Source organism: Mus musculus, chromosome 18 (assembly GCF_000001635.26).
Source record: "Mus musculus strain C57BL/6J chromosome 18, GRCm38.p6 C57BL/6J".
NCBI classification, from domain to species: Eukaryota; Metazoa; Chordata; class Mammalia; order Rodentia; family Muridae; genus Mus; species Mus musculus.
This window is the reverse complement of record NC_000084.6, coordinates 60,513,321-60,519,320: the sequence shown is the minus strand read 5'-3', so window position 1 is coordinate 60,519,320 and position 6,000 is coordinate 60,513,321. Positions and strand designations below refer to the sequence as shown.

At 43.0% G+C, this 6,000-nt stretch overlaps 1 protein-coding gene across 1 annotated transcript in view; it reads left to right on the top strand.

Annotated features, from left to right (window-relative positions):
• Positions 1 to 371: 371 nt before the first annotated feature.
• Positions 372 to 6,000, top strand: part of Smim3 (small integral membrane protein 3) — a 44,759-nt gene continuing 39,130 nt past the window's right edge. The window contains exon 1 of the mRNA XM_006525482.3: positions 372 to 460. The gene's annotated coding sequence lies outside the window, so the exon portion shown is untranslated. The remainder of the gene's footprint in view (positions 461 to 6,000) is intronic.

Below are 6,000 nucleotides of genomic sequence, written 5' to 3'. Positions count from 1 at the left end.
AGGAAGAGAGTTTTCAACGTGTAAGAGAATGTCTTGAAACTGACTTACTTGTTCAGTCTCAGGTTTACTTTGTTCCAACTCTCAAAGCGTGATGGTTACCAGACAGGAAAGCGTCTTTCACAAGAGGCCCCAGGCAAGAGCCGGTCACTTGCTAAACACATTAACCAGATCTTCAGAGATCAGACCTGAGACTTTGCTGCTGTTGTGTGAGAACCCAGTCTATCTGTAACGGAGCCAAAGGCTCTTCCAAATAAGCTTCGCTCCTCGCTGGGAGAACAAGATGAGTTTAGGAAAGTGCATTGGGGAGCACACAGCACACTGTAGGTGCATCCAGCGCGCTCCAGGTTCCTCATTTGCCTGCAGAGAAGGATGTTCAGAGGGAAGGTGCTTCGCCTCATCTCCAGCTTCTTGGACACGATGTTGACTTCTTTGCCTACTGTGGATGATTGGCATTTCCCAGGTGCCTCTATTCCCATCTATTCATTCTGGCGTTTCTCACAGTTCATTTCTAGAAAGGTTTTTTTTTTTTTTAGACTTTAAACTACATGTCTGAGGAATTTTCTGCCCTCACAGGGAAGTTCAGTCTGATATTTGGTTACAGTTGAGCCAGTCTGTGAAACCAGTCTCTAAGCTTTCTCTGGTGGTTAATACTCTGTGGTATTCATACCCTGGTTACTGGGAGCATGTAACAGAAGTGATGAAATGACAATTCTAAAAGCGATTATAAAAAAGTTAATTTGCAGGAAATTGGATGATCTTAGAATGTTTACTATTAAGTGAGATTACACAATCTTAGAAAGAAAACAACCACACGTTCTCTCCCATGTATAGAATCTAGCCAATAATATAGTATGAGTGTGTGTGTGTGTGTGTGTGTGTGTGTGTGTATAAAACCCAAACAAAACCCAAAGCATAAACATCACCTCCATCCCTGCCACATGAATCTTATGACTAGCTAGCTATGTGAAGAGGCCTATTGTGGAAAGACACTGATGTCTTTGGCTGATAGTTAGTAAGTAAGCTAGAAATGGAGTCGCTAGCTCTACTCCAATGTTAAGAGTTAATCCAAAAGGATAACGAGTGTCTCCTTCTCCTTTTCCTTTTCCTTCTCCTTCTCCTTCTCCTCATCCTCCTCCTCTTCCTCTCCCTCCTCCTCTTCCTCCTTCTCCTCCTTCTCCTTCTTCTTTTTTTCAGAAAGCCTCCCTATAAATAGGAATTTTATGATCTTTTGGACAGTTCAAAATGCTGTGTCTCTACCCAGGGCCCCAAATACATCCCAGATCCCATTCTTTTGGCTAGCACTTAGAATCTTGCAACTTCAGTTACTGCTTTTACAAGCTGGTGATTCTGAAGGTGGGTTGGGGAGGATCCTTCCTTAATGCCTGTCGAGCTTCTACTATGTAACTAGCTACCTAACAGTTAAAGGTGGCAATCTGAGAAAAGCTTGTTGTGGGAGTTGTTTTCAAAAGTGTGTGTGTGTGTGTGTTAATGATTGTCAAGCCTCTACTATCCAACTAGATACCTAACAGCTAAAGTTGGTAACTTGGGAGTTGTTTTCAAAAGTGTGTGTGTGTCTGCTTGTGAATCTAAAGGGACATTATGGTACTCCATGGCTAGTAAAAGTATGGTGTTTTCTGAAGCCTGGGACCAGGAGTGGCAGTTGTACAGTCTGCCATTACCACAGGAAGGCAGACACCAAGGAGATACATGGTCTGAAGCAGAATCCGAGACAAGAGTTAGCGTAGTGGAGGGTCAGCGTATGCCGGTAGAAAGTGTTCCTGGAAGTTGGGTGATCTGATTATCAGGCTGTGGCCTACATCCACAGAGACGTTCTGGAAAACAATATAACATGCTTCTCAGAAATTATTCTTCCAATTATAATTGGTAGGGAGTTGAGGATAGTTATACTCTGAAGACTTGTTTCTGGAGGAATTGTTAATGGACCAGGAACTTTGACTGTCAGATGTTTTTCCATGGCTCTGGGAAAACCCACAGACACAAGGGTTCTGACAGCCGGAAGTCTGGGAGGCACTGAAGGGGGTACTGATAAGCTTCTCTGAGGTCCGTTGCTGTAGAATACACAGAGGTATGTCTATCTTCCAAGCAAGAAAGGAATACACGTACAACTTAGTACGTATTTTAAGGAAACAAGTGAAATTGGTAACTGTACTTTAACATCGGGCTTCACAATAATTGCTGGTCTTCATTCCCGTGCTGACTTCCTCCCCTGCCTTTTCCCATAGCCAGGATGTGAACCGTCAAAGCTGCATTGTACTTGTTTGCTGTACATTCTGTGTTTCTCTGCTATGCATTAGCCAGGCAGGAAAGAGCCCATTTCACAGAGCATAAAGCAGAGGCACATAGAGGACTACTGGCTCAGTAGAAGCCAGTTGGGCACAGGATATTTAGACCAGCTCTGAAAGGTAGGCCTGTAATCCCAGCTACTTGGGAAGGTAAAGCAGGAAATCTCCAAGTTCCAGGGCTGCCTGGGCTACTTAGTGAGACTGTGTCTAAAATAAAAATGTCAAAAGAAAGGTGTAGCTCAGTTATAGAGTGCTTGTTTATTTAGCATGTGGAAGGCTCTGGGTTCAACTCCCATTACTGCAGACAAACAAACTAGCATCAAGTGCTGTCCATTATAAACTGGGTAATCCTGAACAAGTTAAATTAAGAAACAAAAAACTGTTTTATCGTATTTGTTCAGTCTCTCAGTTGGTAGGATTATGAGCATGAGCCACCATGCTCAGCTAAGACATGTCCTTAAAGTCAGGAGGGTGGCACAGGCTTTATCTCAGCAGAGGCAGGTGAATCTCTGTGAGGTCAAGGCTAACCTGGCCTACATGATGAGTTCTAGGCCAGCCAGAACAACACACTGAGTCCCTGTCTTAAAAAACAAACAAAGCAATAAAAAGTATCTTTAAAAGAAAAAGAAAAGAAAAGAAACCCAACAAATAATGCTACAGTTTTCTTGAAAAATTAGAAAGGCAACAGATACGCGCTGGTAACAATCTGTCTGCTCTCCTCACTGTGCGGCTGCATAATTGAATACTTTGGAGTTGAGCTCTGAGAATGCATTCAAAGAATTATACTAATGAGACCGGTGACCATCTCTCTGCTTCTAATCTAGAAAATGGAATCTTCCCATTTTCCTTTCAGCATCATGTTTCCTCTCAAATCCTAATGTCCAGAAAGCTCTATCATTTTACCTTCCTCCCTGCCTGTCTAATTGTTAATTGGATAATTATGTATTTTAGCTATAATAAGAAGTTTTAGTCAAAGTACAAATGTCTTCAGGAAAGAAGCTGTGTCTTTTGGAGTTAGCAAGCCAGTGTTGCGTCTTTGTAGCAGAGGGCATTTTACCCAAGGATCCGTGGAGCAGAGGAAGTCCCAGGATGAAATGGGAACAGAGACAGACTCTCGGAGTTCTAAGGCCTGCTATCAGACTCTGTTGGAAGAATGAACCTTTTAAAGGCCTGTAAGGGGCAAGCTGATGTCTGAGTCAGGACAGAGCCAACAGTGGGTATGGTGCCTTGGCTGGCAGTGTCTCCCATAGGCTTAGGCGTTTAAAAGCTTGCTCCCCTGTTGGTAGCACTGTTTGCATAGGCGTAGGAAGTATGTTTGTGATGGAGGAAGTACAGTCACTGAGAAGGGCCCTTGAGAGTTAGAAGACTTGCTGTTTCTAGTTTGAGCTCTCTGGTTCCTGCTTACAGCTTACTACGTGAGCCCTCTGCTTCCTGCTCCTGACACTCTACCTTCCATCCACCATCATAGACTCGAACCCTCTCAAACTGTAGGCCTAAATAAGTTGCCTTGGCCATTTTATCACAGCAATACAAAAGTAACTAATACAGTGGGTTAATGGAACAAGGTGGATCACAGATGTGCCTGAAGATAAAGCCAGAGTTAAATCGATGGCTCAGTAATTAAGAGCACAGGCTTGTCTTCCAAAGAACCTGCGTCCGGTCCCCAGCACCTAAGTGGCAGCTCACAGCCATCTATAACTCCAGTTCCATGGGGTCTGATGCCCTCTTTTGCTCCTGCATACATGTGATATACAGGTATACATGCAGACAACCCCCAATAATTAAAAAATGCTTTTAAAAGGTAAACTCATACTGTAACAATCTGAAGATCTCTGAGCCCCAACTTTAAAGGAGTTGTGGAGTTGCAAGTTCCTCCAAAAATATCATCTAATTTAACTTCACATTCTAGTCATCATTGAAGCCTAAAGACTTAGCAAAGGGAAGAGATTTAGTCACTGTCCCAGCAAACTAGAGACAAAGGAGCCATGGTCTAGTACTGTTTAGTATCATATATTGTGCCAGTTTTCTCCCAGCACTTCACTGTCACAGTGAAATCCCTCTTCAGGGTCACCAGCTTGCCTAACTCCTATGGCAGAAACCCCTGGTAGCCAGGAAAGCCTGCTCGACACGTTCAGGGTCAGTCCTATATTTTTTTTTCTTCCAGTGACCTGCCCTCTTCCACAGACTCGGGTTTTAGTGTCTCTTTCTGCTCAGAACACAGCACACAGGGTCACTCAGAGTCCAGAAGCTGACATTGTTCTCACCGTCATCTTTAGACCCAACATCCCACTTTCTTGCAGTTCTCTAAGTCCTGACTTGTTTCTTCTTTTTGTAGACAAACTTTGTGCTCTAGACATACTGTTACCTGGTTAAGTTTTTTTTTTTTTTTTCCCCAAACTGGTAGTCAGTGTGTTTTAGTTGACTTTGTGTTAATTTTGCTGGGCCATAGTTCTTAATGTATTTGGTTAAACACGTCTAGATTTTCCTTTGAAAGTTATTTCTGAGATGGGATTAAGGTTTAAATAGAAAGGTTCTAAAATGCTGGATTACCCTCCTAAATCTGGCTGTGCTTCAGGGCTTCAGAGAAAAGGTTCAGGGGCCTCAGCCAGCAGGTTGCCTTTGGATTCCATGTAACATGAGCTCTTTGTGTTTCTGTTCTACTGCCTATCCTCCCAGAGTCCACATTCATGGAGCCAGCTCTTCAGTTTCTTGAAATCAGCCTCCCGTTCCTCCCACGCGCTCCTTTTCCTTTCCCAAACACACATCTGTCCAGTTGGCTCTGTCTCCCCAAAGAACCTGATTTCACACATCTAACTTTCCCTTAGACACAAACTCAGAGTTAGAAAGAGAAATCTTAGGTGATTTTTCATTAATTTGTGGGTTAGAACTTTTATTCTACTCCCTTATGCTGATGATTCAAAAAGAAAATGTAATGTGTGTGTGTGTGTGTGTGTGTGTGTGTGTGTGTGTGTGAGAGAGAGAGAGAGAGAGAGAGAGAGAGAGAGAGAGAGAGAGAGAGAGAGAGAGAGAGAGAAAGGGTTTCAATCGCCAGCCTGGCCTGGAATTTTCTGTGAAGCCAAGGCTGGCCTTGAACTTGTGATCCTCCTGCCTTAGTTTCACTAGTGCTGAGATTATCGATGTGCATCACTATACCTGGATAAAAGGAGTGGTTTTGGGGTAAACTTTAATTTTCCATTTAGTTTTGGACAAGCAGGGTTTCAGTTTAATAAAAATTTAGGAAGAGAAGAATTATACATACTATTCATAGCTGCTGTCCACATATACCATGTCCTGCAGTAATATCTGCCACCAACACACTCTGACCTTTTTGGTTTCATTGAATCCTCGTTTGTCCTATTACAACCCCCCCAGATAGGCTGTCACACTCACATTTTACAGAAGGAAAAACTGAGGCTTACACACATCAATTATGTGGCTGTGGCTGTCAAGGAATGCAGAAGCAGCATTCAAAATCAATTTTCAAAAATTCTGAGCAGCACTCTTGTTTTGCTTTTACTTAGAGATTTGGCATTTGGGAAGATGGCTTGAGCTCAGAGCAGTAGAAGCACAACCTTTGGTTCTCTTTGCCGTCTGACAGAAATCATCTGTATCGTCACTGGGAAGAACAGACAAAATCCCACATGCACTGTACTCGGCTCTCTTCAAGTTAGCAGCCGACTTTATGGGGTTATAAATC